At 38.3% G+C, this 14,512-nt stretch overlaps 1 protein-coding gene across 1 annotated transcript in view; it reads right to left on the reverse strand.

The window, feature by feature from the left end:
* CWC22 (CWC22 spliceosome associated protein) overlaps positions 1-11,896 on the reverse strand; it is a 56,095-nt gene extending 44,199 nt beyond the window's left edge. The window contains exon 1 of the mRNA XM_045806243.2: positions 11,824-11,896. The gene's annotated coding sequence lies outside the window, so the exon portion shown is untranslated. The remainder of the gene's footprint in view (positions 1-11,823) is intronic.
* Between the last annotated feature and the right edge of the window lie 2,616 nt (positions 11,897-14,512).

A 14,512-nucleotide genomic window follows, 5' to 3' on the forward strand; every position in this document is an offset into this window, starting at 1 on the left:
ATGTCCAGGATAATCAGTGACTAAGTCCTTATAAAATTGATACTATATTATACCTCCATGGAGGATTCCACTCTCTTCTATCCTAATATTATCATATAAATTAATCAGAGTCACTTATTGTCTACAGGCGTTTTTGCTTCCCTACATTCAACTAAACACTCCTTCTATAAACTAACATTAAGAATTTAACTGTACAGAAGGAACATCAAAAGAAATCTGTGTGAAAGACTTTACTCAGTACTGTTCACTATTTACAGGAAATGACCTGATGGATACTGCTGCCATGATCACCACCACACATCACCTGTGACTGATTTCCAGGACTTTTTGGGTCCAGAAGCAGAAAACACTGAAAACTACTTCTGTCCAAGGCTATCAGAATAAGGCTCTCCTTCCCCTGATAGTAGAAACGCTACTTCTTTGCATATTTTTGTTTTTTATCCCCTTATTTATTTTTTCCCTATCTGCTGGTTGATGCTTCTAAATCTGTACAATGGAACTTTCTGCATTGATGGAAAGGTTCACATTCTGCACTGTCAGTAGCCACTTCATTAACACAACAGCTACTGGCCATATGTGGCTATTGAGCACTTCAAATGTGCCTAGTGGATATAAGAAAATCATTTTTATAAGATTTTAATTAAGTTTACACATATTGGACAACATATTTCTAAATGATTATTAGACATTTAGGCCTTTCAGTCATGGTACTTCAAGATCCTTGTCCTTGACAATCTCCAGATATGGTGTTAATTCTTTAGATACTGACAAAGCAAAGTAACTCAAACCCAATTTACAGGAAAAGTCACTTGGTTATTTTCTAAGAAAGGTTCAGATTATGGGAAATACGGGATAACATAATAATCCTGGTCCTAGAGTTCATCTATGTTGCAATCACCGATGTGGGATCTCCAGAGTCTTAAATGCAGTGCAGCCACCACTACACTAAATGATCATTTAACATAAACAGCAAGAAAATCTGGTACTAGAGATACTATGACAATGACAAACTTGATACATGATCATGACCCACTGAACAACAGTAAAGATATGGACTGATCGTATTTCGAGAAGATAATGGTCTATTCTGCAGCTTAGGCTGAGTAACCCCAATATCAGCTATAAAGAGAGAACTGACAAATGAAATATGAACCACTACTTGTAAAATGGACTCCACTGATTTGCAAAACTGAAATATCGTGCCAGTTTAAGCCACAATATACTTATCGTGGATTAGCTAAGGTCAGATTCTTATTTCTAGTTATTTTAGACCCATCTGTTCCAAAGTAAGACCACAAAATGATGTTTGCAAGGATCTGTATGTTCTGAAGATAAGACCATCTACTGTTCTGGCAATTTACTAGTTTACAATTTCTGCCTAATCCCTGCCAAGACCATCTGATATCTACCTCTACTCTCACAAAGTCTGTAAGTACCCTTCTTAAACCCCCTTTTTGAGATACCCCATGGTCCCTCATAGTATGCTGTCTCCCTTGCTGCAGAAAATTAACAAACTTGACTTTGATTACTAATTAGGTATGTTATTGGTGATTACTCACTGGTGAGCTTTAACATATATGACAAATGACCCCGTTTCTCTAAAAATTCAATGCCATGGGGGAAAAAAGAAGAAAAAAAATTAAAAAAAAAAAAGCAGGGTAGTTTCTACAGAACAAAAGAGACTTAACAGATTTAATGTAATGTGTGGCCCTTGTTTAGATCCCGAGTTGAACAATTTCCCTTCTCTAAAATGGGATGTATTTATATAGTAGAACCCATGTTAGTAACTTGAATTCAGTACTAACTCAACTGACTAATAAACTCTACCCAACTGTCCTTCTAAAATGGTGGTGGGCTGAAGTTCTTATTTCTACATAAACGATGAAATATTGGAAGAGAACATTTTCTAATCTAGTTTGATTGTGAACTTGCTGAAATTATTAGCATATTCATATCACGGTTTTTTGGGGAAGAATAAGATACGGTGGGATATCGACTCTTGGAATTACTTACTTCCTTATCATATATTTTCTATTCAAGAGAACTTATCTTCGTATGTACTTGAAATAAGACTCATTTCAAAATCACCTGTTACCTAAATACTGTGCCCAAGTTGATAATGGAGATACTTTCAGCTCTAATGCCAATACACAAACTTTTAAAAAGTATTTTCTGGAGCGCCTGGGTGGCTCAGTCAGTTAAGCATCTGGCTCTTGGTTTCGGCTCAGGTTGTGATTTCATGGGTTGTGAGATGGAGCCCCACGTCAGGCTCCATGCTCAGGGGGTGTCTTGCTTAAAGATTCTCTCCCTCTGCCCCTCCCCTACTCTCATGCATGGGCGTCTCTCTCTAATATAAATAACATATCTTAAAAAAAAATTTTTAAGTTATTTCCCTCAACTATATAAACATGTGTTCCATTGACACAAAAGTCATTTTAAAATAATATAATGGTGAGTGTCCCAAAGCTCACATGCAATGGTGAATGTAGGCTAACCATTACTGTTCAAAACTAGCCAACAGAACTGTCAATGTACACAGGAGCTCCTCAACAAACTAATTTACCATTGACACTAATAGAGTCTATAGCACATTACAATGAGGTTCCTGGATACCCAGAGATTAACCAATTAACTACATATACTTCCCATTTTAGAAGTCTGAAATGTGAAATTTAAGTTAAGATAATAACCAACAATAAAGAATGATAAATTACTGCAGCCACAAAGATACAACACTAAGCATTTCATTTACAGCTTCTTATTCAAGCCTCATAATTACCCTGCTTTATTTTTTTAGCCTTATTTTTCAATGGGAGAACTGAGGTTCAAAGAGTTGAAGCAATGTGTCCAAGTAAATTATAGCTAGTAAATGGCAGAGCTAAAATCCAGGTTTTTCTGATGCCAAAACCATCTGATATTGCATCCCAATGAAAATGATAACATTAATATATTGATACCAAATTGGTAAACTAAAAATGTAAACAGATATAGTCTCTACAATCCAGAAAATCTTCCTATCCTAAACTGATCCATTTTTCCAAAGTTCCAGATAGCAAAGGTGTTGATATTAATATAAGGCCATACCTACTCCTTTTTAAATATGCGATATAAAATTTTAAAGGTTCCCTTTATTTTATCGGCATAGCTATTATTCAATCTATAAGCAAGTAAGTCACTTTATTGTGAAAAATTCAACATTTTCCTTGGCTATCCTTCTTGGTTCTGAAACCTGGCTTCTATTCTCAACTTATCTACACATACATACACCCAGCAATTTTCTGTATATTTTATTTCAAATTACCTTACTTAACTAAACTTATCGAGTTTTCTTTCTGATAAGTGTGTATCGTCTTTCCCTTTCTACCCTTCAACCATCATCACCAAATAATTTTCTGGCAATCAAACACAATCTGTTAGATTTCCATGTCCCAAAATGCAACTGTGAAATTGACAATATTATGAAGAGGACTGCTACTACGGTTCTAACAAAAAATGCATAAAGTCCTATCATCATCCAGATTTATACAGAATATGCCCATAGGGAAATTCTCAGAGTTCAACATGTGCATGCTTGATACTTAGACTAATTGGAAATTCCTGCAATGAGAGCAATTTATCTAGAGTTTATAGCTCTCTCTGCTCTTCTTAGTATCACTGTGTGGATTTTATGATGAATTATTAAATTTCTCTCTCCTGTCACAAATAAGCAATTCAGCAAAACCACACCTGCTCCCCTGGACAAGGAGGGCATTTTATAATAAGGAGATATAGTTTAAAAATAATTTTCCTATCAGTTTCAGCAAGCATCAGAAAACAAAATATTTAGTAACATTTGTAGGATGCATTTTAGGCTGTTAACTGGAAACTGAAATTGTAAATTCTGCAATTATCTCAAAAATTCAGAAGATGAAAACATACTCAACTAATGGCTGAAATGCACTGCTTTTTCAATGACTTTGGTTGAGTACTCCTACTGTCCCTCAGGTGTCTTCAATCAATGTTAAAGGAACTTACTGTAACTTACTATAAAAAATTAAAAAGGAGTCAACAAAATAGATTTCCTTTAGTTTGTTGTTCTCCATTCTACATAACAGCACACTTGGCGAACTTCAACCACTGTGACAGAGTTAAAAAAAAAAACAAACAAAAAACAAAACTTAGTTGTTCAACAGGGAAAATGATAACATTAAATAATATTCAAAAGAAAAACTAGTTTGAAATGTTCTAAATGCAAAACTGAATGGGGGCGGGGAGGTGGTAATGGGATCCTTAAGAAAATCTCCGAACAGGACCCAAGCCCCTGGCCTTCCACATGGTGATGTTCCTTCTCAGGGAACAGATATGAAAAAAGATTGGCCACATTTCTTAACTTATTATGTCCTAACTATGGCAAGATTGCTATGGCCTTTACATATCTGTATTGAAGGAAAATCTTTTGTTTAAGAAAACAGCTTTCCTACTGTTTTTTCTTGCTATTTTTAAAAATATTAGTGAGAAATATGCCGCATAAACGTCACATAAGGAAAAATGTTGTAATTTGATTTCAAAATAGTTTTACGATTTCAAGAAAATAAAAGCACGCAAACACTACTATCATTTTGAGAAAAAGTCATCAGGTATAGGTAACAATCCCTAATCTGCAATTACGAAATCTGAAAAGCTCTGAAAACACTAAAGGTTTTTCTTTACCTTTTTTTTTTTTTAACAGAAGTACAGTCGACACACAATGTTATATTAGTTTTAGGTGTACAACATAGGGATTTGACAACTCTATACATTATGCTATGCTCAGCACAACTTCTAAAGATTTTCCTTAAACTCATGGGAAACTCATTTGGCACCAACCTGAGACTTAGGTGACTCTTCCACTGATGCACTGCAGAAATACTAATGTGTTTGATTAGAAGATGTTACCCCGGATCCCCAAATAGTGATTACTTCATAAATATATATGCACTGTGTTTCTTTAAAATCTGAAAAATTCTAAATGTCAAAACAGTTCTGGCTCCAAGAATTACAAATAAAGAAGTGGAGACCTGTATTTCCTGTTGTTTGCTTCCTAGTCAATGCGTACATCAGGTGTGCTCTTTGACTTAGAACCATTTGAAAGACTGAAGATTCCCATGTTCAAGTACAGGGATGAAAGTTTTGCAGACAGTACCTGCACTACTGTTTGTATAAGAATGAACAAAATATAAAACACTTTCATTAGTTTCTGACTCTATATAGGGGAGACAGCCCCAATTTGGGGACATCTTAAGACAGATTCAGATGAGTAAAAAAAAAAAAAAAAAAAAAAAAAAGACAAAATCTGAAAGTTTTTATCATTTTAATGAACTCAGTGATACCAACAACCATACTAAAAATGACTCATTATAAACTGAGAGGAGTTATTATCCCTCATTCATTTCCCTATATGATGAAGCTGGTCCATAATGGTCTGTACTTAACCAAATAAACTGAAAAGTGATGTGATCATTTCAGTATGCTACTTAATTTTTTTTTAATTCCTTTGTTGGTACGTAGGAAGATCCTCTAATGTGCTCCTTTTCACCAGAATGTAGGTTCTTGAAGAGTAGGATTTGTAATTTTTTTTTGTTTCAAGATTCTACCATCTTTTTCTTGATTCATAGTATTGATTTCCAATTTAGTTGGTTTTCAAGAAAAATTCTACATACTGAACTACTTTACTGATTCACTTAAATATAAATTATGACATTTATAGGGCAAATTCCCTTTATCCTGTTCCCTCTCAAGTTCCATTCTCTTTCTCTTTCCCTACATAGCCAAGTTTTTACTAATACTTATTTTGATAGATGAGTCTACACTTGATGCCTACAATTCTTACCCTCCATTAATCCCTCTTACACCCCACAATTTGGTTTTCCACTCCCACTACTTCATCGTACTTTTTGAAGTTACACAATGACTTCCTTGTTGCTAAATCCAGGGGCCACTTCCTTCTTTAACCTGACATTTGTCTAGCAACTGGTAGTGCTAAATCCCTCTTCTTTAAGTTCTGGAATCTCAACTTATAGGGACACCACGTTTATCTGGTTTTCCTTGTCTCTCTTCTCCTGTCCACCCCCTAACATTTATTATCCTGTAGAGTTTAATCTTTGCTTATGCATTTCGTCTGCCCTGTTCATTGCCATTTTCCCAACAGAGAAAGCTCTCTATACATATTTGTTTAATGAACAAATGAATATTCTTTATCTTTTCTTTCTCCATATTCTCTCTGGAAGACCATCTCCATCCTCACACTTTCAACTAACATTTATGAGTATGACTGTTACTTCGGCCTCATCTTCTCTACAGAGTTCCAAATCTTTACATCCAAATGTCTATAGAAAAAAACACCCACGTGGATGCCCCAAAGGCCCTGAGAACTAGGGAAGTCCAAATTGGCACTCATCATTTCCTCTTCTCAAACCACCTCTTCCTCTAAGATATTACTTACAAAGCCAGCTAAGTGACAATTTCCTTTTCCTTCCTCCCAATTAGTCACCAAATCCTAAAAATTCAAGTTCATAAATAGGACATAGAATCAAATCTACTCCCCTCCTCATTCTCTCTGCCGTTGTACACAGAAGAAGGTAGGGAGGGGGAAGGTTTGGTTTCAAAAGTTTCCATAATCAGACAACCTTAATTTCATTTTAGAGGAAGTTACTTTTTTTTGACCTTTTTAATAAGATTTCTCACAAGGTCTTCTTTATGTCTAGGTTATACGAACTTTTCTAATTTAGCTCTAAAATATTACTTATGTATACATCTAACTGGTGAGGTTCCATTGTATTCCACCCATACAGGACAAAGGCATCTTTAAATATCTGCAAAGCTGTCCATAGGGAAACCTAGTCCTTAAATTAAAAGCACATCCCACCACAATATATTCAATATTATCTCATGCTTTCCAAGTTACCTTCTAAGTTTTTAAAATGGAAATTCTGTCTCAATGGCTCAATTACCAACAATCTGTTTCTGCATATGATTGCTATTCAATAGCACTTCTCTAATTACTGAATAAAAACAAATCCTAAGGGAGAGATCTGCTACTACTGCACCCTTAAACACTTGTATTTACATCCTCCTAAGCCCACCTCATCTTGCCCCTATACCCCTTGGTTCACAATTCAACTGCATGGCAACAGGAGTTAACTTTCCTCATTAACTCCAGCATCTTCATTCAATGAACAAATATTATCATTATGGGTTTTCTTGGTCTAGTGAGTAAGCTAAATTTACATCCATTTTTACCATCACAGAGAAGAGACAGAACTTAAATTTCAAATGTATACCATAACCCTCACCACTTAATAGTAAAGGAACAGCCTTGTAGTAAAGAAATAGCTCTAGTGCTCCTTATCACCCACTGAATGCTTCCTTTTTCATTTTGCGTTAAAGTTTGAATTTGTGCAAAAGAGACTTTTTTTGTGAGGTCATAAAAATTGAGAAACTTTGTATAACACAAACAGGTAAACGGAACTGAAAAATCAATGCGGACGGAGCCATAACTGATACTTATATTAAGAAGTCGTACAGTAAAGTACTTATAGAAAAAATAAGAAAGTATAAGGTTAAGAAAAAGAGCAGTATGGTCATGGTCTTTTTCTTTCTGGTTTTTGCTTTATCCCCTATTCTTTGCAAACAAATTAAGAATAGAGATTAAAGGCAGTGTCTGTGAACAGTGAGGTGATATATACATTGCTCTGCACACAAGGCACTGATGTCTGAGAGATGAAAGTTCCTATCCTCAGTCAGAGAAGAAAAGTTTAAGCGTTGTAGCATTGTTATAGACATAGTACTTCTGGAAAAGAGGAAGTGCAATTAAGTGGGTCTGAGGCATACAGAAAGAAGTGGTTCTAGAAGCTGCATCCTGAAGAACAACCAGGAGATGGGGAAAGGTCACTTCCCATTTGGAAAGGGGAAAAAGGTCATTCAGGCATTGAAATTAGCACGTGTAAAGACTCGAGATATAAGAGTTTAGGCGATTCTCAGCTGTTTGAGCAGAGTACAGGGTGTATACAGAAAATTGAGCAGAAATGAGATGGAACATGAAACTCAAGAAACTAAAGCATGAAAGACCTTGTATCAGACCACTGGATTCTTGAGGTTCTCGGTCACTACTGTATATCAAGAACCTAGGACAGTGCTTGCCACTTAATAGGTTCCAATTCCAAAATTAAATATGGGGGTGTGTGTAGACTTCTAATGATTATCCCTATTTCTTCCTCCATATTTTGACAGATGCTTTACCATAGAATACCACAAAAAACTTGTCTCACCTATCTACCACGACTTCTAAGAATCCCCAAGATGTTTGTCATCAACTGCATCAAGACAGCACTACCATCAAGTGTCATCCCGTCTTCATTCCATGTTAACCTGGAAAGCTGTCTGAATAAACTTCCCTCTTGAGATGAAAAAAATACCAGTTCCTTTAAACGCGCCGCAAGAGGAAATCTGACCCTGAACGTATAGTTACTTTAACTTAAAAAAACACGTCTAATTATTGAGTATACTTCATGCCTTTAAACATTCATACCACTTTGTTCCCTCTCCCCAAAAACGTGTTCCTCCACTTGCCTAAATAAGTATATGGGCTGAATATATTCTGCAAACACTCACAGGACAGCTTTGAAAGCAGTCTTTCTCATTATTAATTAAAGAGCCATTTAGTAAACCACAGTCTAAGTTTTTAAAGAAAACGTAGAAGTGGTGGCCTCCACTGAGAAATTTATGAAGAAGCCCCCAGACACATAGCACTATATTCCACTACTGAGGCACCCCCCGTCACCAAATCTAGAATAAAACTGTCTTGATAAAATAATTGAGGAAAGGACTCACAGAGCGACTTTTCACCGGGAAGTGCTGAACTCTGTCCTGATTCATTTGAATTAGGCCCAAAGTTAAGAAAAATATGAATCTTCACTGAGTTTCTTCCTCCCATTAGCTTTCTTCCCCCCAAGATGAATTTTATTTTTTATCTTCCAAGTTTCTATTTAAATTCAAGTTAGTTAACATACAGTGTAGCATTGGTTTCAAGAGTAGAATTTAGTGACTCATCACTTACATATAATACCCAGTGCTCATCACAAGTGCCCTCCTTAGTGCCCATCACCTATTTAGCCCATCCCCCTGTCCACCTCCCCTCCAGCAACCCTCCTTTCTTTCTACAGTTAAGAGTCGCTTACAGTTTGTCTCCTCTGTTTTTATCTTATTTTCTTTTTCCCTTCCTTCCCCATGTTCATATCTCGTTTCTTAAATTCCACACATGAGTGAAATCATATGGTATTTGTCTTTCTCTGACTTTTCTTTTTTTAAGATTTTATTTATCAATTTGTCAGAGAGAGAGAGCGAGCAGGAGCAGGGTGGAGAGGCAGAGGGAGAAGCAGGCTCCCTGTTGAGCAATAAGCCTGATGGGGACTCGATCCCACAACCCTGGGATCATGACCTGAGCCGAAGGCAGATGCTTAACCAACTGAGCCACACAGGGGTCCCTCTCTGACTGACTTATTTTGCTTAGCATAATACACTCCAGCTCTATCCATGTCATTACAAATGGCAAGATTTCATTCCTTTTGATGGCTGAATAATATCTACACCACAATATAATATATACACCACATCTTCTTTATCCATTCATCACTCAATGGACATTTGGGCTCTTTGCATAATTTGGCTCCAATTAGCTCTATAATCACAGGAGCCCTAATGTGCCCAGACCAAGGCAGCTTATGCCAACCTTTTGGTATCTGTTCTCTGGGAAAAGACTAACTTGGCTACAAATAGCAAAGGCTTGCTTTAATCCATTGCTTCCTCTCCTGATGTATTATTTTTGAAGAAAATGGTTTGAAAATTTGCACTTTGTTGTAGGCAATGAATTATCTCTTCCAATGTCCACTTGGGAAATGTATACGCTGATAAAATATTTAGGCTACACATTTAGTAAGTCGAGAAGTTTGCTGAAACTAATATGCCAGAGGCCTTTTTGTTTTATCACCTTCCCATGCTAAAATTTTCAAATTTAGATGGTAGAGAAATGCAACAAGGAAGCCCACGGGTCATCAGTAGGATCAGCTATGTTACCAATAACCACCTCTTTCTTAAACTACCTCTAGGCCAGCCATAACTTATACCAAATTTAGGGACATACCAGGTAGTACAAAATTCAGTCTAGATACAAGTGGGTAATAACAGAAAATAATGTTTAGGGTAGGGCACAAACATTATAAATGTGTGCTCTCTTAGACGGTCTCAGGTATAAGTTAATGTAGGTCACCTGGCAATGTGCAATCATCAGGGAGAACAGTGAACCAGACCTCAGCCAAGTGAGGTGGGAAATGCTCCATGAAAGCGGCATGGGCACTTAAAAGTGCAAGGACAACATTCAAAACCAAAGGACAAGAACTGAGGCAAAAGAACTCATCAACTATATCACAGTAGTAACAATAATAGCTAACATTCTATGTCAGGCACTGCGCACAGTGACTTATATATATCATTTTTCTTTATCCTCAAAACAACTCACTAAGTTAGATATTATCATTCACATTTTTCAGATGAAGAAGCTGAAACTAGAGATGTTAGGTAACGTGCCCCAAGTGACAGACCTAATAAGTGCTGAATCAAGACTGGCATCTTTGGCGTAAAAGTCCATTATCCAGCATCAACACAAGTAGGTCTCCTCCTCCTACAGATGCTGCTGCTTGTCACAACGCTTCTGGGAACAAAGTCACACTTTTAATGCCAATTCTAAATTCGCTTTTCTACAGAAGGACGATAATTGAGGTTAACTTCCAAGTTCACAGGCAACCCAAAAACGAGCTTAAATACCATAAGGAGGAGGCAGGTTAACTAGTTTTCTGAAGGCCAAATTTGCCTGTTTTTCTATCTGCTATTGCTAGCCTGTGGGACACCTAAAAATGTAAAGGGAACTCTTACTACCCTTTCAATCACCTATTTCTTGCATCTGGAATATCCTTTCTCAAAATTTCTCCTTTATTTATCTCAAAAAGTCGTTGTGAGGATTAAGTCAAAATACATAAAGCGGATATTAGAGTTAGACTCAGTGAAAGGAACTATTACCGATATGTAGAAGTGTATTGTAGGATCCGGAGCTCGACAGTCACACTGGAGACCCAAGTTGGGGAGTACCACCTTATTGGAAGCAGATCAACTTATGAAAAGATAAAAGAGGGCAAAGAGCTCATTTAATGAGGAATGAAGAGCCCCAGGACTAAACACTAGAAAGCATCTTTATTTACGGGGCAAACGAATGGAAAAGAAACGAGTAATGAAATTTTAAAGAAGCTGTCACAGGTATATCACGGTAGAAAGAGGCAGTAAAAGTGGAACTTCCGCTGTTTTCTAATTACACTTCATTAATCCCACTCCCACGGCCTGGAGCCGGACACTAAGAAAGGCGCCTTGGAAGCCCAAACGACTGGAGAAGCTCTAAGTGACCGGTGCCGACAGGAGAAGAGGCCCAGCTCTCCGCTGGAGTTCAGCAACAAACACACCGCAGCGAGTCAGCCCCAGGAACCTCACCCGGGAACTAGGTCCCTCCGCGCAGTCAGGGACGGAGTTCACGCTCAGACTTCCCACCCTCTCAGAGTCCTCCGCCTGACCGGCTCTCACACCTCAGCGTCGCGGGCCGACGGGCGCCAAGAGGAGAGCCACGCACGCCCCGACGCTACCCACGGCGGTCCTAAGCAGCCGGTACCCACTCCTGGTCCCCTTTTAATTCCCACCCGGACCGGCAACCCGCCACCCTCACTCTGGTTCGCTGCCTGAGGCGAGTCTACGGAGTTCGGCAATTACCTGGAGCTACACCGCGCCGCCATTACACCGGATGCACGTCACTTCCCTTTCCCGACCCGGCAGTGCGAGGAAGGCGGTACGTGAAATACAGAAAAACCTGACGCTAAATTCACTTTAAAACATTTCCTATTAATTTACTTTAAGCACCCTATCATAATACCAAATTTAGAGCAGCTGGTCTGGTCACAATTTTCTCTTTCCAAGACGACGACGAAAGAGAAGTTAATTCAAACTACAAAGTCCAGCATGCGCCGCCTGCGAGGACGGAAATGACGTAGACAATTATAATTTTTTTAGGCTTAGAAGGTCGCAATGTACGACGGGAATTGTAGTTCTTTTGGGTAGGCGCCGGAGCCGTAAAGGCGGCTCTTCTGAAACCTGGTAGAGATGAGGTTCTGGCAACATTTACTCTCAAGCTCGTTCTTTGCAGTTGGTAAAAAATAGACCTTACCAGTAACTTTTACGTAAAAATCTTAAGAAGAGAAGACACCTTTTTCAGGTTCTTTTTAGTAGTTATAAAAAGAATCTATATAAGCAAAAATGTTGGAAACGTTAAATGCCTGCAAAGTTCCAAGATTTCAAGCCTAAGGGAATGGGAGAATATTGGACCACAAACAAAGTGAAGTAAGAGGAGAAGCTAATTTTGTAGAGAGGGTGATGCCTCTGTTTGAGTTTAAGTTACCAGCTGGCAAGACATCCTGAGGATAAGGAGATTGGCTGGCCAACTTGGAAATAGCCGACTGTGCAGAGATCAGAGGTAATCAGTGAAATAGTTTTCTTACTCTTTACTTTTCCATAGTAACAAAATCTAAAAGTTCAACTACTTGTTACTGTTTTGGAAACCGTCTTTTCCTAAAGCAACTGTATCTTTATGTTCCCCAACCTTCTAAACACCAGGACTGGTTTCTCCAAACATTTCTCTTTTGTTGGCAGGTTGAACTTGCACATGAGGCAGTAGGTAGGTCAGCTATGGTAAATGGGCTTCATGCTCATGGACCCCATACATACGCTTCATTTTTGTCACCATGACCATTTCACTCGAGCGTCCATTGTGCCAGCACTGGAGTGGCCAGGAACAAAAACAGGCTAACATTGACTAGCTGAGTAATTTTGTTTACTTGGCTGTTCAGTGTTTCTTCTATAACGAATGCTTTCTTGTGCACGTTGATGAGTGTTCAAAAGATCTTCATACTTTTTAACCACAACAATATGCATATCCACATAACTCTAACCTTTAAAGATTTCCTTGTGTGCGGTTTTTAAAATCTCTTTCTTTTCAGACCTCTGACCAGCCAGCCAAACTTTTTGCCATTTCCAGTTAGTCTGTTTATATTCTGACATCAGGCCACTTTTCCTTTCCATACAAAGTGGATGACCAGGTGCACCCCCTGAAGCTCTACCCACTAGGAAGACAGTCCCTCTCCTGTCTTCAGGGCTATTCGAGCGTGAAGCTGTACTGTAGCTGATGTCCAGTTTCAGGTTTCATCCACATACTTAGCCAATTCATCTGTAAACTAAGCTCAGTCATTGTTGTCTTTCTTCAGCTTGTTCAAGACACCCCCCCCCCCATACGGCCATCAGTGCAAGCTAAGAGAGGGGTATTGATGCAACTGAAGGGTGACCTCAAGGTCTGGACTCTCTATTCACGTGGATTGTTTGTGTCTTCTCGTCTTTGTGCTTCATCCCAAATACAATACTTTCATCTTATGATGAATTTTGATTGGGCCCTCCAGAATTTATAACTCGATGGGTTCAACAAGACATATTTCATTTTGTGTCATTTAGTGTCCCATGGTCAAACATTCCCCCCTTTTTTCCCCAATAGCATGCCAAGACCTAATTTTTAAAAGGTGTGCAACCTTGCTTCAAAACTCTGGGTGCCTGAACTGTGATTCTCCTACTAAGATTTCCCTAAACTCCATACTGCATCTTTTTCTAAAAGTGACAACTCTTGACACTCTAGAATATGCCAGATTCTACAACACAAGTGTCAAGGCTGCTTGCACCACCACTCAGACCTTCTGTAGAGCTCTTTGGCCAGGCCCTAAAGCTGGCAGCTTTTTATGTCACCTGGCATGAAGACCTGAAAAATATTCCTAGGTGTGGAGTATGTTGCTTACAGAACTCAAAGCATCCTCTTAGGCACTGTTCTTTCTTCTTTCTTGTAGGGGATGCAAGAGGCAGCAATTTATCTTCTACTTAGAAGGGGATGTTCTAGCACTCCTCAGAACACTGGGCATCTAAACCCTTTAATGAGGGATCCCTGATTCTTCATAAGGTTAATTTCCTACTTTCTGGAGCACAAACCTCCAGCATGCTAGCCACCTCTTGCTCAGCTTGTTTAATCAGCATGATGTCATTGATATAATGGATCATTAGGATACCCTATAGGATTTTCAGGTGATCCACATCTCCTTGGACTATATTATGAGAGAGAAAGGAGAGTTAACACAGCCCTGGGGCTAAAGTGTCAATGCATATTGTTGCCTGTTTATTTCATTTGTATATTAATATTTCTAATTGTATTTATTGATTGGGATAGAAAAGAATCCATTCTCCAAATCAGTGGCTGTATACATGAGGCCATATTATCCTGCTTTCACAGTGATACTTTGCTTGGTATGGCAACTGCAGTTGGGGCTGCTACTTTGTTGAATGTTGTTCTACAATCATTCTGCTAATTTATATG

Source organism: Ursus americanus, chromosome 1 (genome assembly GCF_024610735.1).
Source record: "Ursus americanus isolate L20-20 chromosome 1, mUrsAme1.1.p, whole genome shotgun sequence".
NCBI classification, from domain to species: Eukaryota; Metazoa; Chordata; class Mammalia; order Carnivora; family Ursidae; genus Ursus; species Ursus americanus.